Source organism: Eubalaena glacialis, chromosome 1 (genome assembly GCF_028564815.1).
Source record: "Eubalaena glacialis isolate mEubGla1 chromosome 1, mEubGla1.1.hap2.+ XY, whole genome shotgun sequence".
Lineage (NCBI taxonomy): Eukaryota > Metazoa > Chordata > Mammalia > Artiodactyla > Balaenidae > Eubalaena > Eubalaena glacialis.
In genome coordinates this window covers 56,080,900-56,102,160 of record NC_083716.1, presented here as the reverse complement: position 1 = coordinate 56,102,160, position 21,261 = coordinate 56,080,900, and the positions used below count along the sequence as shown (strand labels likewise).

General features: G+C 36.4%; 1 long non-coding RNA gene across 1 annotated transcript in view; it reads left to right on the top strand.

Moving 5' to 3' along the window:
- Positions 1-21,261, top strand: part of LOC133095515 (uncharacterized) — a 116,143-nt gene that overhangs the window by 94,358 nt on the left and 524 nt on the right. The window lies entirely within an intron of this gene.

Here is a 21,261-nt window from a genome sequence, read left to right as displayed (position 1 = left end):
ATTTCTTTTCATTCTTTTTCCTTTAGTCTGTTCCACAGCAGTGAATTCCACCATTCTGTCTTCCAGGTCACTTATCCGTTCTTCTGCCTCAGTTATGCTGCTATTGATTCCTTCTAGTGTAGTTTTCATCTCAGTTATTGTATTGTTCATCTCTGTTTGTTTGTTCTTTAATTCTTCTAGGTGTTTGTTAACCATTTCTTGCATCTTCTCGATCTTTGCCTCCATTCTTTTTCTGAGGTCCTGGATCATCTTCGTTATCATTATTCTGAATTCTTTTTCTGGAAGGTTGCCTATCTCCACTTCATTTAGTTGTTTTTCTGGGGTTTTACCTTGTTCCTTCATCTGGTATATGGCCCTCTGCCTTTTCATCTTGTCTATCTTTCTGTGAATGTGGTTTTTGTTCCACAGGCTGCAGGATTGTAGTTCTTCTTGCTTCTGCTGTCTGCCCTCTGGTGGATGAGGCTATCTAAGAGGCTTGATGGGAGGGACTGGTGGTGGGTAGAGCTGACTGTTGCTCTGGTGCGCAGAGCTCAGTAAAACTTTAATCCACTTGATTGTTGATGGTTGGGGCTGGGTTCCCTCCCTGTTGGTTGTTTGGCCTGACATGACCCAACACTGGAGCCTACCTGGGCTCTTTGGTGGGGCTAATGGGGGACTGTGGGAGGGCTCACACCAAGGAGTACTTCCCAGAACTTCTACTGCCAGTGTCCTTGTCCTCACGGTGGGACAGAGCCACCCCATGCCTCTGCAGGAGACCTTCCAACACTAGCAGGTAGATCTGGTTCAGTCTCCTGTGGGGTCACTGCTCCTTCCCCTGGGTCCCGATGCACACACTACTTTGTGTGTGCCCTCCAAGAGTGGAGTCTCTGTTTCCCCCAGTCCTGTCGAAGTCCTGCAATCAAATCCCACTAGCCTTCAAAGTCTGATTCTCTAGGAATTCCTCCTCCCTTTGCCGGACCCCCAGGTTGGGAAGCCTGACGTGGGGCTCAGAACCTTCACTCCAGTGGGTGGACTTCTGTGGTATAAGTGTTTGCCAGTCTGTGAGTCACCCACCCACCAGTTATGGGATTTGATTTTACTGTGATTGCACCCCTCCTACCGTCTCATTGTGGCTTCTCCTTTGTCTTTGGATGTGGGGTATCTTTTTTGGTGAGTTCCAGTGTCTTCCTGTCGATGATTGTCCAGTAGCTAGTTGTGATTCTGGTGTTCTTCCGAGAGGGATTGAGAGCACTTCCTTCTAGTCTGCCATCTTGGTTGGGGTCTGTAGTCTGCTTTCTTGAGGAAGCAAATAAAATTGTGTGATATTTACAGATCTCGTTATTTCTGATTATCTTGTAATCTGTTCCTCTAGTGATCTCACAAATGCCAAAAAAGTTCCCTTATGTAGCATATAGTGTTTCAAGATGTGGGGTAGTGTTTTCTTTGGCCTTGGTACAATTTTCCACTATTTTATTTTCTGTGTATCAATTGAGTTTATCAACTTATATCTAATTCTACTTCTAGGTATTTGGGCATTGTTTTTAATACTAACAAAGACACAAAAAAATGTTTTCAAGCAATGTGATCCTTGGAAATTTTTTCCTCTCCCAAACCTGCATCGGAGTTGTAGGGAACTCATTGCTCACTGCATATGCTTACATTTTCTTCGACACATGTCAGAAGAAGGCCACAGATAATATTCTCATCCATCTGACTTTTTGTAATATGGTTATCATAATTTGTAGAGACATTCCAGAAGTGATGTTTATTTTGGAATTAAACATATTCTAGATGATGTTGGATGTAAGGCAGTGCTGTTCATTATTATAGAGTTGCATGTGGACTTTCTATCTGCTCCACGTGTCTCCTGAGCATCTTCCAGGCCATCACCATCAGTCCCAGCCACTGCATCCTGCTATGGCTCAAACTCAAAGCATCGAGTTTAATTTTATCTTCTTTCCTCTTCTTTTGGACCTTCAACATCTTGCTCAACATCCAGGTCATAAGAGGTAGTACAGCATCAAAAAATGTCACTTTTCCTGGGCATGGATTTCCTCTGAAATACTGTACAACATTTGGGCCTTGTGTTGCATTTATAAGAGTTGTTCTTACTAATGACATTCTCTTTGTGTTCCTTATGGTCTGGACCAGTATTTACATGATGACTCTCCTACACAGACATCAGAAGAAAGTTCAGGTTTGGCACAAGAGCAAGAAAACCCAAAAAATCTCCCCAGAGTAGAGAGCCACTCAAACAATCCTTTACCTGGTGACTTTTTTTTTTTTTTTAATTAATTCGTTCCTCATTATGCACATTTCCTTTGCACGTCACAAAGATTTTAATCAACAGGGCATCAGTGTCTTTTTCTCATCCTCAGTGCTCTGCCCTTTGGTGCTGATCAGTAGTGACAGCAGGGTTTTCAAAGTGCTCTGTGCTCTTCCAAAGAGAAGAAGGTAGCCTCAAAAGTAGATAACTGATGAATGATATTCATAACCTTTAAGTTGCATCTAAGGGGTCCATGAGGAGCAAAATTCTTCTTTATCATGATAAGGAAAATTTCAGCACACAGAATTTTAATAGACACACCTGTTCTCTTATGTCTCTAATTCCTGTAGAGATGTTTTCAGGAGACTTTTCACTCACCAACGGAATTGAAGGTAAAGTTTTGGAATGGTACAAGCAATATAGTCTGGGTAGACTCTTTGAGGCAACTGAATGAGACATTTAAAGGTGTGATTATTTTATGGCAATGAAAGACTACCTTAAATCATTGAATCAATTGTTAGTTTTGGTGTTAAATTTACAAATGCAATGTTTTCTAATCCTACCACATAGTATAAGTGATTTAATTAACAGCTAATGATAATTTAACAGAAAATGATGAAAAATAGAGGTACAGGCCATATCAATAAAAATTACTGGAAGTTTATGAAAGCTACAGAACAGCCTGTCTTCAATACTGAGAATTTCAATACTTCGTTATATCTCTTCCTTATTTAAGTCTTCCTTAATCTCAGTAAGTGATGTTACCTAGTGTTCAGTATAGAAGAGAACATCAGTTCTGGATTTATACCTAAATATATGTTTAGTTTTATCATTGTAATTAGCACCTTTTTTCAAAATAATTTTAAAGTATAAATCTTCCCACTTTACCTAGTTCCCTGTTAACTTTTTTAAACTTTTTTTTTAAACTGAAGTATAGTTAGTTTACAATGTCGTGTTAATTTTAGGTGTACAGCAAAGTGATTCAGTTATACATACATACATATATACATATATATTCTTTTTCAGATTCTTTTCCATTATAGGTTATTACAAGATACTGAATATGGTTCTTTGTGCTATACAGTAGTCATTTATCTATTATATACATAGCAGTCTGTATATGTTAATCCCAAACTCCTAATTTATTCCCCCCTCCCCTGCCATGCCTCCTCCCTTGCTATTCCCCCGGTAACCATAGGTTTGTTTTCTATGTCTGTGGGTCTGTTTCTGTTTTGTAAATAAGTTCATTTGTATTGTTTTTTTAGATTCCATATATAAGCAATATCATATGATATTGGCCTTTCTCTGTCTGACTTACTTCACTTAGTATGATAATCTCTAGGTCCATCCATGTTGCTGCAAGTGACATTATTTCGTTCTTTTTTATGGCTAATATTCCATTGTATATATGTACCACATCTTCTTTATCCACTCCTCTGTCAATGGACATTTAGGTTATTTCCATGTCTTGGCTATTGTAAATAATGCTATAATGAACATTGGGATGCATGTATCTTTTCGAATTATAGTTTTCTCTGGATATATGCCCAGGAGTGGGATTGCAGGATCATATGGTAGCTATTTTTAGGTTTTTTTAAAGGAACCTCCATACTGTCCTCTATAGTGGCTGTACCAATTTACATTGCCAACAAGAGTGCAAGAGGGTTCCCTTTTCTCCACACCCTCTTCAGCATTTATTGCTTGTAGATTTTTTGATGATGGCCATTCTGACCCGTGTGAGGTGATACCTCATTGTGGTTTTGATTTGCATTTCTCTAATAATTGGTGATGTTGAGCATCTTTTCACATGCCTCTTGGTCATCTGTATGTCTTCTTTGGAGAAATGTCTGTTTAGATCTTCTGCCCACTTTTTGATTGGGTTGTTTGGTTTTTTGATATTAAGCTGTATGGGCTGTTTGTATATTTTGGAAATTAATCCCTTGTCGGTTGAATCATTTGCAAATATCTTCTCCCATTCTGTAGGTTGTCTTTTCATTTTGTTTATGGTTTCCTTTGCTGTGCAAAAGCTTTTAAGTTTAATTAGGTCCCATTTGTTTATTTTTGTTTCTATTTCCATTACTCTAGGAGATGGATCCAAAAAAATATTGCTGTGATTTATGTCAAAGAGTGTTCTGCCTATGTTTTCCTCTAGGAGTTTTATAGTATTTGGTCTTACATTTAGGTCTTTAATCAATTTTGATTTTGTTTTTGTGTATATGGTGTTAGAGAATGTTCTAATTTCATTCTTTTACATGTAGCTGTCCAGTTTTTCTAGCACCACTCACTGAAGAGACTGTCTTTTCTCCATTGTATATTCTTGCCTTCTTTGTCATAGATTAATTGACCATAAGAATGTGGGTTTATTTCTGGGGTTTCTATCCTGTTCCATTGATCTGTGTGTCTGTTTTTGTGTCAGTACCGTAGTGTTTTGATTACTGTAGCTTTGTAGTATAGTCTGAAGTCAGGGACCCTGATTCCTGCAGATCTCTTCTTCTTTCTCAAGACTGTTTTGGCTATTCAGGGTCTTTTGTGTTTCCATACAGATTTTAAAATTTTGTTCCAGTTCTGTGAAAAATGCCATTGGTAATTTGATATGCATTGTGTTGAATCTGTAGATTGCCTTTGGTAGTACAGTCATTTTAACAATATTGATTCTTCCAATGCTAGAACACAGTATATCTTTCCATCTGTGTTGTCTTCAGTTTCTTTCATCAACATCTTATAGTTTTCTGCATACAGGTCTTTTGCCTCCTTAGGTAAGTTTATTCCTAGGTATTTTATTCTTTTTGATGTGGTGGTAAATGGGATCATTTCTGTAATTTCTCTTTTGACATTTCAGTGTCAGTGTATAGAAATGCAGCAGATTTCTATATATTAATTTTGTATCCAGCAACTTTACCCAATTCACTGATGAGCTCTAGAAGTTTTCTGGTGGCATCTTCAGGATTTTCTATGTATAGTATCATGTCATCTGCAAACAGTGACAGTTTTACTTCTTTTCCAATTTGGATTCCCTTTATTTCTTTTTCTTCTCTGATTGCCATGGCTAGGACTTCCAAAACTATGTTGAATAAAAGTGGCAAGAGAGGACATCCTTGTCTTGTTCCTGATCTTAGAGGAAATGCTTTCAGCTTTTCACCATTGAGTATGATATTAGCTTTAGGTTTGTCATATATGGCCTTTATTAGGTTGAGGTAGTTTCCCTCTATGCCCACTTTCTGGAGAGTTTTTATGATAAATGGGTATTGAATTTTGTCAAAAGCTTTTTCTGCATCTATTGAAATGATCATATGGTTTTTATTCTTCAATTTGTTGATATGGTGTATCACACTGATTGATTTGTGGATAATGAAAAATCCTTGCATTCCTGGGATAAATCCCACTTGATCATGGTGTATGATCCTCTAAATGTATTGTTGGATTTGGTGTGCTAGGAGTTTGTTGAGGATTTTTGTCTTTGTTCATCAGTGAATCTTTGGTTTTGGTATCAGAGTGATGGTGGCCTCAGAATGAGTTTGAGCATGTTCCTTCCTCAGATTTTTTTGGACTAGTTTCAGATGGATAGGTTTTAACTCTTCTCTAAAATGTTTGATAGAATTTGCCAGTGAAGCCATCTGGTCCTGGACTTTCGTTTGTTGAAAGTTTTTAAATCACAGTTTCAATTTTAGTACTTGTGATTGGTCTGTTCATATTTTCTATTTCTTCCTGGTTCAGTCTTGGGAGAGTGTACCTTTCTAAGAATTTGTCCATTTCTTCTAGGTTGTCCATTTTATTGGTATATAGTTGCTTGTAGTAGCCTCTTAAGATCCTGTGTATTTCTGTGGTGTCCATTGTAACTTCTCCTTTTTCGTTTCTAATTTTATTGATTTGAGCCCTCTCTCTCTTTTTCTTGATGTGTCTCACTAAAGGTTTATCAATTTTGTTTCTTTTCAAAGAACCAGCTTTTAGTTTTATTGATCTTTGCTATTGTTTTCTTCATTTCTATTTCATTTATTTCAGCTCTGGTCTTTATGATTTCTTTCCTTCTACTAACTTTGGGTTTTGTTTGTTCTTCTTTCTCTAGTTCCTTTAGGTGTAAGGTCAGGTTGTTTACTTTAGATTTTTCTTATTTCCTGATGTAAGATTGTATTGCTATAAACTTCCCTCTTGGAAATGTTTTTGCTGCATCCCATAGGTTTTGGATCATTGTGCTTTCATTTTCATTTGTCTCTAGGTATTTTTTGATATCCTCTTTGATTTCTTCAGTGATCCATTGGTTGTTTAGTAGCATATTGTTTAGCCTCCATGCCTTTGTGTTTTTAACAGTTTTTTTCTTGTAGTTAATTTCTAATCTCATAGCACTGTGGTCGGAAAAGATGCTTGATATGATTTCAATTTTCTTAAATTTGGGAAGGTTCGCTTTGTGGTCCAGCATGTGATCAATTGGGGAGAACGTTCCATGTGCATTAGAGAAGAAAGTGTATTCTGCTGCTTCGGGATGGAGTGCTCTATAAATATCAATTAAGTCCATGTGGTGTAATGTGTCATTTAAGGCCTGTGTTTCCTTACTGATTTTCTGTCTGGATGATCTGTCCATTGATGAAAGTGGGGTGTTAAAGTTCCCCAGTATTATCGTGTTACTGATGATTTCTCCTTTTATGGTTGTTAGTATTTGCCTTATAAATTGAAGTGCTCCTATGTTGCATGCATATATATTTACAATTGTTATATCTTCTTGGATTGATCCCTTGATCATTATGTAGTGTCCTTCTTTGTCTCTTGTAACAGTCTTTATTTTTTTTAAAACGTTCATTTTATTTTTTGGCTGTGCTGTGTGGCATGTGGGATCCTAGTTCCCTGACCAAGGATGGAACCCCTGCCCCCTGCGTTGGAAGCATGGGGTCTTAACCACTGGACTGCCAGGATAGTCCCATAATAGTCGTTATTTTAAAGTCTATTTTGTCTGAGTGTTGCTACTCCAGCTTTCTTTTGATTTCCATTCTCATGGACTACCTTTTTCCATACTTTCCTTTCAGTCTGTGTGTGTCCCTTGATCTGAAGTGGGTCTCTTGTAGACAGCATATATACAGATCTTGTTTTTGTATCCATTCAGCCAGTCTATGTCTTTTGGGTGGAGCATTTAATCCATTTACATTTAAGGTAATTATCGATATGTATGTTTTTATTGCCATTTTGTTCATTGTTTTGGATTTGTTTTTGTTGGTGTTTTTTCTTCCCTGCCTCTTTTGTTCTCTTCTCTTGTGATTTGATGACCAACTTTAGTGTTGTGTTTGGATTCCTTTTTCTTTTTTGTGTGTATATACTGTAGATTGTGGTTACCATGATGTTCTGATATGGCAGTCTGTACATAAACAAGATTGTTTTAAGTTGCTGGTCTTTTAGTTTCAAATGCATTTCCAATATCATGCATTTGTGCTCTCCTCTTCTCACAGTACCTGGTTTTGATATCATATATGTGGGCAGATGATTTCCTACCTTTACTGTATGTTTGTCTTTACTGGTGAGCTCTCACATTCATAATTTTTAAATTTATAGTTGTTACCTTTTCTGCCTAGAGAAGTTCCTTTAGCATTTGTTGCAAAGCTGGTCTGGTGGTGCTGAATTCTCTTAGCTTTTGCTTGTAAAGCATTTGATTTCTCCGTGAAATATGAATGAGAGCCTTGCTGGGTAGAGTATTCTTGGTTGTAAGCTTTTCCCTTTCATTGCTTTAAATATATTGCGCCACTCCCTTCTGGCCTGCAGAGTTTCTGCTGAGAAATCAGCTGACAACCTTGTGGGAGTTCCTTTCTATGTATTTGTTGTTTTTCCCTTGTTGCTTTTAATATTTTTTCTTTGTCTTTAATTTTTGTCAGTTTGATTACTATGTGTCTCGGCACGTTCATCCTTGGGTTCATCCTGCCTGGGACTCTCTGTGCTTCCTGGACTTGGATGACTGTTCCCTTATTCCATGTTAGGGAAGTTCAGCTATTATCTCTTCAAATATTTTCTCAGGTCCTTTCTCTTCTCCTTCTGAGACCCCTATAATGTGAATCTCCAGTGTCCCTGTCCCCACAGTGAGCCATAGCTGCCCCCCCCACCTCCACAGGGGATCCTCCAACACTAACAGGTAAGTCCAGCCCAATCTCTTATGAGGTCACTGCTTTTTTCTCTGGGTTCTGATGTGCAGGAGACCTCATGTGCACCCTCCAAGAGTGGCGTTTCTATTTCCCCCAGTCCTGTGGAATTCCTGCTGTCAAACCCAGCTGGCCTTCAAAGCCAGACTCTGATGGCTCCTCCTCCTGTTGCCAGACCCACAGGCTCGGAAGCCAACGTGGGGCTCAGAACATCACTCCTGTGGGAGAACTTTTGTGGTGTAATTATCTTCCAGTTTGTGGGTTGCCCACCTAGCGTGTATGGAATTTGATTTTATCGTGATTGCACCCCTCCTACCACCTTGCTGTGGCTTCTCCTTTGTCTTTGGACGTAGGGTATATTTTTTGGTAGGTTCCAGCCTTTTTTTTTGTCAATGGTTGTTCAGCAGTTAGTTGTGATTTTGGTGTTTCCACAAGAAGGGGTGAGCTCACATCCTTCTACTCTGCCATCTTTCCTCCTCCTCAAATCATAAATTCTTGCAACTTTGTATGAATGTTTATAATGTTCAAAGTGCTAAGAAAAATTTTTGTGCTCATTCAATACAAAATAAGAAAGGAGAAATAGGGCTTCCCTCGTGGCACAGTGGTTAAGAATCTGCCTGCCAATGCAGGGGACATGGGTTCGAGCCCTGGTCCAGGAAGATCCCACATGCCACGGAGCAACTAAGCCTGTGCGCCACAACTACTGAGCCTGCGCATCTGGAGCCTGTGCTCTGCAACAAGAGAGGCCACAATAGTGAGAGGCCTGTGCACTGCGATGAAGAGTAGCCCCCGCTCACTGCAACTAAAGAAAGCCCGCACACAGCAACGAAGACCCAACGCAGCCAAAAATAAATAAATTAATTAAATTTATAAAAAAAAAAAAGGAGAAATAAAGGAGTAAAAACAAAGAAGATAAATAGAAAAAGAACTTCAAGTATGAAATAAAACCAAAGGAAGTAGAGATAAACCAGAGATCAATGAAATACAAAATGAACAGAAAATCAAAGAAAAGTAGGCTCTTTAAAAGTTTAGTAAAATTTATAAGACTATCAAGATTGATTGAGAAAAAAGACAAAAACATTACTAATATCAGGAATAAAACAAGAACCATTAATTATTGTACAGAAACTAAAACAACAAGAGTAATCTGAACAACTCCATGTCATTAAATCCAGCAACTTAAATGAAATAGATAAATTCTATGAAAACCCAACTTATGAAAACTGAGAGAAGATGAAAAAGAAATCTGAATTGGCCTATACCAATAAGAAATATTGCTTTTATAAACTTCCTACAAGTAAGATTCTAGGATAAGATCCTTCTACCAGTGAAATCTATCAAAAGTTTTAAGAAATAAACAACAGTCTTATAAAAACTCTTTCATGAAATAGATGAGAAAGGAGTATTTTAACTTACTTTATGAGGCCAGTGTCACTCTAAAAACAAAGCTGGATGCTGAAATTTACAAGGCATTGTTAAGAGAAATTAAAGACAATCTAAATAAGTGGAGAAATATACCAGGGTTACATATTGGAAGACTCAATACTGTTAAGATGTCAATACTCTTCAAACCGGTTTATTGATTCAATGAATAAAATCCGAACAGCCTTTCTAATAAAAATTGGCAAGCCTGTTCTAAAAATTATATAGAAAATTTTAAATCTCAGCATTGTCAAAAGAATCTTTAAAAGTCAGAGGTCTTACACCACCTGATTTCCAGTCTTTTAAGTTTGTTGTAATCAAGTCAGTCTGGTTTACTTGTAAGCATAGACATATGGATTAATGTAACATAATACAAAGCCCAGAAATACACATGGCCAGTTGATTTTTGACACTGTCACCAATGTAATTCAGCAGGAAAAGAAAATTCTTTTCAATTATCTGTTGAGTTAACTAGATATCCATTTGAGAAAAAAAAATTAGCTTTGACCATATTTCAGACTGTAAACAAATTAATTTGAGATGGATCATAAAATTAAATGTAAAGGCTAAAACAACATAATGTAGAATTAAACATAAAAGGATATTTTTGTGACCTTGGAGTACTCAAAGAATTTTTTTTAGCAGGACACTAATGTACTAACGATAAAGAAAATCTGCATAAATTTACTTTATCAAGATTTAAAATTTCTGATCATGAAAATACAATGTTAATAAAATGAAAAGGCAAGCCACTGACTAGGAGAAAATATTTGTGATATATGTATCTTAATAAGGGCATGTCTTCAGAATATATAATTACTACTTCAAATCAGTAATAAATAGGTAAAACCAGTGAAACATTAAAATTTGAACACATACTTCATGAATAAGATATACAAACTGCTAATATGCACATGGAAAGTTCTCAACATTATTAGGAAAAGTGAAAATAAAACCACACTGAAATTCTGCTTCCTGCTTATAGAATAGCCCAAATTAGAAAGACTGACAATACCAAGTGTTGATGAGGGTGCAGAGCATCTGGGGGTCTCATACATTTCTTTTGAGAGTATGAAGTGTTACAACCACTCTGAAAAACTTTACAAGAAATTATCCCAAAGTTAAATGTACACTTTCACTATGAACCTGTGAAGATGCCTATAAAAAATGAAAATGTGAAAAGACTGTACATCATTCATAATACCCCACACTGGATAAAACCTAAATGTCCATCAACAGATGAATGGGTGAGCAAATTGTGCAGAATACTCCAAAATCAAAAGCAATGAATACAGATAAATATATCAATTTAGATGAATCTTAGAAACCTTATATTAAGCAAAAAAGCCTTGCACACAAAGAACAATGCAAGATTCTATTTGCATAAAGTTGAAGTACAGGCTAAATAAGTCTGTGCTGATAAAAATCATAACAGTGGGCGGAAGATCTAAATAGACACTTCTCCAAAGAAGACATACAGATTGCCAGAAAGCACATGAAAAGATGCTCAACATCACTAGTTATTAGAGAAATGCAAATCAAAACTACAATGAGGTATCACCTCACACTGGTCAGAATGACCATCATCAAAAAAATCTACAAAACAATAAATGCCAGAGAGGGTATGGAGAAAAGGGAACCCTCCTACACTATTGGTGGAAATCTAAATTGGTACAGCCATTATGGAGGACAGTATGGAGGTTCCTTAAAAAACTAAATATAGAACTACTATATAATCCAGCAATCCCACTCCTGGGCATATATCTGGAGAAAACCATAATTTGAAAAGATACCTGCAACCCAGTGTTCATTGCAGCATGATTTACAATAGCCAAGACGTGGAAGCAACCCAAATGTCCATCAACAGAGGAGTGGATAAAGAAGATGTAGTACATATATACAATAGAATATTACTCAGCCATAAAAAAGAATGAAATAATGTCATTTGCAGCAACATGGATGGACGTAGAGATTGTCATACTGAGTGAAGTAAATCACACAGAGAAAGACAAATATCATATGATATCACTTATATCTGAAAAATGGAACAAATGAACTTATTTACAAAACAGAAATAGAGCCACAGATGTAGAAAACAAACCTATGGTTACCAAGAAGAAAGCAGGGAGGAGGGATAAATTGGAAGACTAGGATTGACATATATACTCTACTATATATAAAATAGATAACTAATAAAGACCTACTGTATTGCACAGGGAACTCTACTCAATACCCTGTAATGACCTATATGGGAAAAGAATAACTGATTCACTTTATACCTGTATACCTGAAGCTAACACAACATTATAAATCAACTATATTCCAATAAAAAAATCATAACTGTGGTTGCCCTGGATGGGGAATTAACTGGAAAAGGTTAAGGAAACTTTCTGAGGTGATAAAAATGTTCTAATTATTGAGCCTGACCTTCTTACATAAGTGTACATGCATGTCAAAACAAACTGTTTGGTTAAATATATTCATTTTATTGTATGTAAATTATATCTTAATTTGGAAAGGGCAAAAAGAAAGAATATTTATTATAAAATAAAAAGATAATACTTTATACCTATTAGATTTGCAAAAATAAGAAATCTGTAGTACCCTATGTTGGTAGACATATGGGGATATAGGAATCCTCATATACTTCTGGTGGAAATGTAGATTGGTATAGACATTCTGAAATGCAAACTAGCGCTACTTAGTCAAATTGAGTATAAATAGAAATCATGACCTGACATCTCTAATCCAGGGGAAAATATGCAATAACAGAAATAAAAATATTCACTGGAGGGAATGAATGGAAATAGCAGAGGAAAGAGTCAGTTAACTTGCAGATGGTTTACTAAGAATTATCCAATCTGAACAAAGAGTAAAAAGACTAAAAAAAAATGAACAGAGCCTAAGGGACATGTGGTAAATTATCAAAAGTCTAATATTCATGTCATTGGAGTCACAGAAGGAGAGGAACAATACTAATGCAGACAAAAAATACTTGAAGAAACAGACGACTTCTGATTTCAAAACCACCATGTAAAGAACTTGGAAGTAACCACAAGAAAAAAAAGGCAGTCAAACTGATAATCAACAACTTCGTTGTACCCATCAGAGAACTGAGTATTCAGAGAAACCAGAATCTCAATCTTGACAGAAAGATAGATCCAGAGTTACAGCCAAGATATGCTTACTTGGAGCATATCTATGAAGCATATTTATTACTGAAATTATAAACTGGTAGGAACAGTTAAATGATAATGTTGAGGAATTTCTGGAGCTGTGTGTGAGCTAAAATGAGAGTGAGAAACTCCTAGATGCCATAGTCTTAGGCAAGATCCCACATAGTCATGGGCTGTACCTTAGGGAAACACATCAGGTTTTCAGAGTAAAGACCAGAGAAAGATCCTCTCATGGCTCTGGAAAGTGATATATACCCAGAATCTTCTCCATACAGAGGTCTATACTCCAGGGTAAAAGACTTTGCCAGAACTTTATCCCAATTGAGAAAAAGGTATTTTCTCACTCTAGATGCTAGCATCCCTATCTCACCTAAGGGGTAAAGGGCTATACAGGAAGAAATGCTTGTGAAGGTCACAGACACAAAAGAAAGGATTTAATTAGATAATAGGGTGCCTCCCCCTATTCATCTTACCACCACATCAACAGGGCTTCAGTATAACAATAGTGGATTACAGCTGAAAGAGCTGCAAAAAACTGACACTTTCTAAAGAGGAGTACTTGAAGAAGTTCAAAGTCAAGAGGGAAGACAGAAAAAGAAAAAAAAAAAACACTGGGTGAATTTGGAGTTTGTGGAACCTAAGGCTGCAGGAAACATGAACAAAGCCAAACTCTTAGACAGTTTAACATAATTAACATAAATCAGGTGTGAGAACTTATCAGTTTCTATTATCTGATAGAACATGTTTGTCTTTCAACCAAATGTAACAGGGCATACCCAAGGCAAGAAACCAAGCTGAAGAGACAAAGCAAGCAACACAACAAGATTCAGTTATGACACAGATCTTATGACCATAAGGCATGAAACTTAATGATGATTAAAGAGAATGATGTCAGCAAGATGTCAGACCAGGAGGTCCTAACCCTCATACTCCCATGAAAACAATATAACTATGTAGGTCAAAAAATACCTCTTGTCTGTCAAAAATATCTCTTGGAGAGCTCTGGATTACAATTAAAAAGCTGCAACAGACCAATGAAGCACAAAAATTGAGGATAGTTATATAAAAAGTGTAGGAAGCACTCTACTAGCATCAACCCATCTTCCATGCTGGTATTGCTCAGTGCCATGAGGGATTCCCCTCAGCCACTACTTCCTCATTTGAGGGAAAAGGAGAGCAGGAGGACTGAAAGAGCCTTTATGACATAGGCCTCCAGTAACCCATGGCATCACTGTGGGCACCCACAGCTTTTGCCACTGAGGACTCCCATAAGCCTTCACGATACTGACATGAGCCAATGTAATTCCCTGTAGTCCTCACTGGGGCACTCTCCTGAGAGCTGGAGTCACTACTGTGCATACCTGGGGCCTGGGCCACCACACCCATCCACTCCAGTCCTAGTGCTGCCTAGGCCAGTGCATGCACGTGCCCAGACCCCAGTGCAAAGACAGGTCCCTTCCACAGTGTCTTCCCCGTGCAGGGAGAAGGAGAAAAGGAGACTCTCGGTGTCCTTTGCCACCAAGGACTTAAAAGCCCTAGTCATCACCATGGACACCCTCAGCCACCCTCAGCCTCCCTCAGTCAGGACCAGTGAAGTCTTTGCCAGTGCTGATGCCAGCTGATGGAGATGCCCAGAGTCTAACTGCTGCACCTCCCCAGGAGTGAGAGTCACCAATGTGCCCTCTTTGGGCCTGGAGCTGCTGCACCCCACGCATCTGGTTCCCTCACACCCAATCATAAGTGAAGGTCTTTCTGCACTGAAACTGGACCATAATGTCTGTATGAGGGGACCCTCCCTTCAAATGCATGGACACAAGTAACACATACACACACACACACACAAATCAGGGAAATATGACACTACCAGAAAAACACATTAAGTTTCCACTAACTGACCCCAAAGAAATGGAGATCTATAAACTGCTTTGCAAAACCTTCAGAATAACTGTTTTAAAGGAGCTCAGTAAATTTTAAGAAAACACAGACTGCTCAACGGAATCAGGAAAACAATGTGAACCAAATGAGAAATTCAAAGAGAAGTTATAACATGAACCAAACAGAAATTCTGAAGCTGACGAATACAATAAATAAAATGAAAAATGCAATAGATAGATTCAATAGCAGACTCAATCAAGCAGAAGAAAAAAATCTGTGAACTCGAAGACAAGTCATTTGAAATCATCCAAGCAGAGGAGAAAAAGAGAATAAAGAAAAGAAATCTTGCATGATTTAGGTAATACCATCAAAGAACTGCTGCACATTATGGGAGTCCCAGAGAGAGAAAAAGGAGATGTTTATTTAAAGGGAAAATGGTTGAAAATTTCCCAAATCTTGGGAGGAAAAATGGACAACCAGACTAATGAAGCTCAAATGACCCCAAATAGAATCAACCCAAAGAAGATTACACTGAGACATATTATAATCAAACTGTCAAAAGTCAAGGACAGAGAATTTTGAAAGTAGTAATAGAAAAGCTACATGTCATATAGGAGAACCCCCATAATACTATCAGCAAATTTTTCAGCAAAACCTTGCAGTCTAGGAGAAAGTGGCATGATATACTCAAAGTACTGAAAGAAAAATTTTTCAACCAAGAAGACTATACCCAGAAAATAATCTTTTCAAAGGAAAGAGATAATGTCTTTCTCAGACAAATAAAAACTGAGGGAATTCATCACCCCTAGACCTGCTGGCAAGAAAGGAACAAAGGAACAACAAAACAGGAGGGAAAAAAGTAAGAAAATAATGAACAAAATGAAAGAAAGAAGTCCATATCTATCAATAATTATTTAATGTAAATGGATTAAATTCTCCAACCTTAACAAACAATGACTGAATGGGTTTTAAAAAAAAAAACCACAAGAGCCAACTATATGCTTCCTATAAGAAACTCACTTTAGCTTAAAGGACACATCCAGGGGAAAGCGAAGGAACATAAAAAGTTATTCCAAGCAAATGGTAATAAGAGAGAGAGCAGGGTAGTTATAATTATATTGGATAAAATAGAGTATGAGTCAAAAACTTTGTCACAAGAGACAAAGAAGGTCATTATATTTATGATAATGGGGCCAATTCATCATGAGGGTATAAACACCAAATAGCTGAGTACCAAAATATATAAAGTAAACATTAACAGAACTGAAGGGAGAAATCGGCAGCAATACAATAATAGTAGGGGACTTTAAATACATCAGTTTCAACAATGGATAGATCATCCAGACAGAATAATGAGGGAAAAAATGGACTTGAGCAACACTATAGACAAAATGGACCTAACAAACTATACAGAACATCCATGCAACAATATCAGAATACACATTCTCAAGCACACACAGGACATTCTCCAGCATAGATCATATGTTAAGCCATAAAATAAGTCTTAACAAATTTCAAAAGATTTATATTATACAGAATAACTTCAACTACAATGGTATGAAACTAGAAATGAATAACAAGGAAAAACTGAAAATTCACAGTAGGTTAAAATTGAACAGCATACTCTTGAACAACCACTGGGTTAGAGAAAAATCAAAAGGGAAATTGAAAAGTATCTTGTAATGAATGAGAATGAAAACACAACATACCAAAACTTATAGAATGCAACAAAAGCAATTCTAAGAGGAAAGTTTATAATGATAGACACTTACATTAAGAAAAAACCCAAATACTTTTACTAAAAAAAAAAAAACTTTACACCTTAAGAAAGTAGAAAAATATAAACTAAGTCCAAAGTTAGCAGAAGGTAGGAAATAATAGAGGTGAAATAAATGAAATAAAGACTAGAAAAATAGAAAAGATCAACAAAATTTAAAGTTGGCTTTTTAAAAAGATAGACAAAAATAACATTTAGCTGGACTAACTAAAAAAAGGAATATTCAAAATTATAAACAAAAGGAGAAATTACAACTGATACCACAGAAATACAGAGGGTCATAAGGGACTACAATAAAAAATATATTCCAACAAATTGAAATAATTTATTGAAATGGACAATGAAGAAATGGATAAATTCCTGGAAACCTGCTAATACTGAGTCATGAAAACTAAGTCTGAACAGACCAATAAAGAATAAGGAGGTTGAATCATTAGTCAGAAACCTCCCAACAAAGAAAAATTCCAGGACCAGATGGCTAGAGTGGTGAGTTCTACCAAACATTTAAAGAAGAATTAATACCAATCCTTTTCAAAGTCTTCAAAAATTGAGAAGGAACTCTTCCACAATCATGTTAAGAGGCCTGCATTACCCTAATACCAAAGCCATATAAGGACAACAAAGGAAAATTATAGGCCCTAATGAACATAGACACAAAAATCTTCCAAATACTAGCAAACCTAATTCAGCAGCACATTAAAAGGATCGTATACCGTGATCAAGTGGGATTCATGCCTGGAACGCAAGGATGGATTGACATTTGTAAGTAAATGTTAACAGAATGAAGAATATATTATAACAATAGATGCAGATGAAGTATTTGACAAAATGCAAGATCCTTTAATGATACAAACTCTGAAGAAATTAGGCATATAAGGAGTGTACCTCAACATAATAAAGGTTTTGTATAACAAGCCTACAGCTAACATTATACTCGGCAGTGAAAAGCTGAAAGCTTTTCCTCTAAGATCATGAACAAGATAAGATGCTCACTCGAGCCACTTCTGTTCAATACAGTACTGGAAGTCCTAGCTAGAGAAGTTAGGCAAGAAAAAAGGAATAAAAGGCATTCAAATCAGAACAGAAGAAGTAAAACTGTCTGTTTGCAGATGACACGATCTTTTATGAAGAAAAAACCCAAGACTCCACCAAAAACAGATCTAATGAATGAATTTGGTAAAGTTGCAGAATAGAAAATCAACATACAGAAATAAGTTGTGTTTCTATACACTAAAATGTACATTATAAAAAATAATTTAAGAAATCTTTCTCAGTTACAATAACTTTAACTAGAATAAACTACATAGGAATACATTTAACCAAGGAGGTGAAAGATCTGTAAACTGAAAACTATACAACGTTTTAGGAGGATACAAGTAAATGAAAAGTTATCCTGAGTTCTTGGATTGACAGAATTAATATTGTTAAAACGTCCCTGCTATCCAAAAGTGATTTACAGATCAAAGCAATCCCTTTCAATATTACAATGGCATTTTTCACATCCATAGAAAAATCCTAAATCTTTATATGAAACTGTAAAACACTCCAAACAGCCAAAGCAAACTTGAGAAAGAACTGAAGTCAGGGGCGTCACACTTCCTGATTTCAAATTATATTGCAAACTATAGTAATTTTTTTAACCTATTTTTTAAAAAATTGAAGTATAATTGATTTACAATGTTATGTTAGTTTCAGGTGTGTAACAAAGCTATAGAAAAATTTTAAAAAGTGTGCTACTGTCATAAAAATAGTCACATAGACCATTGGAACAGAATAGAGAGCCTAGAAATAAACCCTTACATATATGGTCAACTAATCTTTCACAAGGGTGCCAAGAATACACAATGGGGACAGGATAGTCTCCTCAATAAACTGTGTTGGAAAGACTGGATATCCACATACAAAAGAATGAAAGTGGACACTTAACTTACACCATTCACAAAATCATCTGAAATGGATTAAAGGCTTAAAACATAAGACCTGAACCATAAAACTCCTAGGAAAAACATACAGAAAAATTTCTTTGACGTTGGTTTTGGCTATGATTTTTTGGTTATGTTGCTAAACTCTCAGGCAAAGAAAGCAAAAATAAAGTGGGACTACATTAAACTAGAAATATTCTGCACAGCAAAAGAAATAATCAAAAAAGGAAAAGGCAGTCTATGGAATGGGAGAAAATGTTTGCAAACAATGTATCTGATAAGGGGTTAATATCCAAAATACGTAATGAACTCATAGAACTCAACAGCTAAACGAAAGAAAACATTTAACCCAGTTTAAAAATGGGCAAAAGACCTCAGTAGGTATTTCTCAGAGGAGACATACAAATGGACAGCAGATATGTGAAAAGATACTCAACATCACTAATCAACAGGAACACACACACACAACAGGAGATCAACTCACACCTGTTAGAATGGCTATTATCAAAAAGCAAAGATAATGATGGTGGTGAACAGGGAACCTTTGTATACTGTTTGTGGAAATGTAAATTAGTAAAACCTTTAGGAAAAAACAGTTTCTTCAAAACATTAAAAAAAAAAACTGTTATATGATCTATCAGTATCACTTCTGGGTATTTAAAAGAATTGAAGTCAGGATCTTGAAGAGGTATCTGTACTCCCATGTTCATTGCATCATTATTCACAATAGCCAAGACAGAAACTACTTAAATTCTCATTGATAAGTGGATAAAGAAATGTAGTATATACATAAAATGGATTATTAAGCCTAAAAAAACAGGAGAATCCTGCCATTTGCAACAACTTGGATGGAACTGGAGGGCATGATGCTAGGTGAAAATAAGCCAGATACAGAAAGACAAATGCTGCATGATCTTAGTTATAAATGGAATCTAAAATAGTCAAACACATAAGAAACAGAGTCGAATGGTAGTTGCCGGGGAATAGGGATAGTGAGAAATGAGGAGGTGAGGTGATGGTTAAAAGGTACAAAGTTTCACATATATAATATAAGCTCTGGAGATCTATTAAACAACAGAGTGTTTAAGCTAACAGTACTGTATTGTATACTTCAAACTCGCTAAGAAGTAGATCTTATAAGTGTTCTTACCCTAAAAAAAAAGAAAAAGTGTGGGGAAGGAAACTTTGGGAGGTGATGGATGTTTATATACTTGATGGTGGTGATAGTTTCATGGATGTATACTTATCTCCAATCTTATTTCATTGAATACATTGAATATATAATTACATGTCAAGCATACCTAAATAAAGTGCTTTAAAAGAACCCAAAATGTTGGCAAAAAGTAAACAATGAGAAGATTTTCCATCGTGCAGCTCCTCAACACACAACTTACACAAACATCTCTCTTTTCTTAATAGAGGGGCCTCAAATTTTCCATTAAAAACGTTTATTACAACCTGCTTAGAGGCCTCCCACCCACAGGACTTGCTGTGCTGTAAAGCATCATTTAAACAATCCCCAGCTGAAAACTAAGTTCGGAGAGTGACCTACTGGTTCCAGAGGACATTACTTTTTAAAAAAAATTTTTTTTTAACATCTTTACTGGAGTACAATTGCTTTACAATGTTGTGTTAGTTTCTGCTGTATAACAAAGTGAATCAGCTATACATATACATATATCCCCATATCCCCTCCTTCTTGCGTCCCTCTCCTACCCTCCCTATCCCAACCCTCTAGGTGGTCACAAAGCACCAAGCTGATCTCCCTGTGCTATGCAGCTGCTTCCCACTAGCTACCTATTTTACATTTGGTAGAATATATATGTCAATGCCACTCTCTGACTTCGTCCCAGCTTACCCTTCCCCCTCCCAGAGGACGTTACTTTTATTTAAACTAATAATGTTTCCTTTAGTTAAAGCAGGGGCTAATTCTGGTACTTAAACACACACAAACACACCCACACACACCCCTAGCATTACTGTAATCTAATGGAATACATTTAGTCCCTGGTGTAATTAGTCCTATCCCCAACTGATTCTGGATATGTTTCCTTGTATTCATCTTAGTACATGTAACTTGAGTTTATCAGTTCTCTGGGGCAAAAGTATACACACCATGTTATTTTTCTAATTTTCCGGAGCCTGTGCACCACAACTACTGAAGCTCACGTGCCTAGAGCCCGAGCTCTGCAACAAGAGAAGCCACTGCAATGAGAAGCCCACGTACCACAACGAAGAGTAGCCCCCACTCGCTGCCAACTAGAGAAAGCCCACACGCAGCAACGAAGACCCAACAACGAAGACCCAATGCAGCCAAAAATAAACAAACAAATTAATTAATTAATTTTTAAGAAGTTGGTATTCTATGTACAGAGAACAGGACATGATTATCAACATTTTAAAGTTTATAAAAATACAAGTTTAATTTCATAAACCATATTTTATATTTTCTTAAAAATTTAAACTTGTTACATTTTCCTTTCATTGATGGCTTTTCTTTTTGCTTCCCTTTTTCTTTCCATGTTACATTATGGACTGTTAGTGGTTGGTATCAATACCTAGTTCACTGATAGTTACCCTTTCTAATATACATATATCACACTCTGTGTGCAATTCAGCATGACATTAGGTGTATCCATAAAGTAAAAATAGATTCCATTAGAGTTTGAAGGTTTCCACATGGCATAAATAGAAGACATGGGCTCACACCACAAATTTGAATAGATATCAA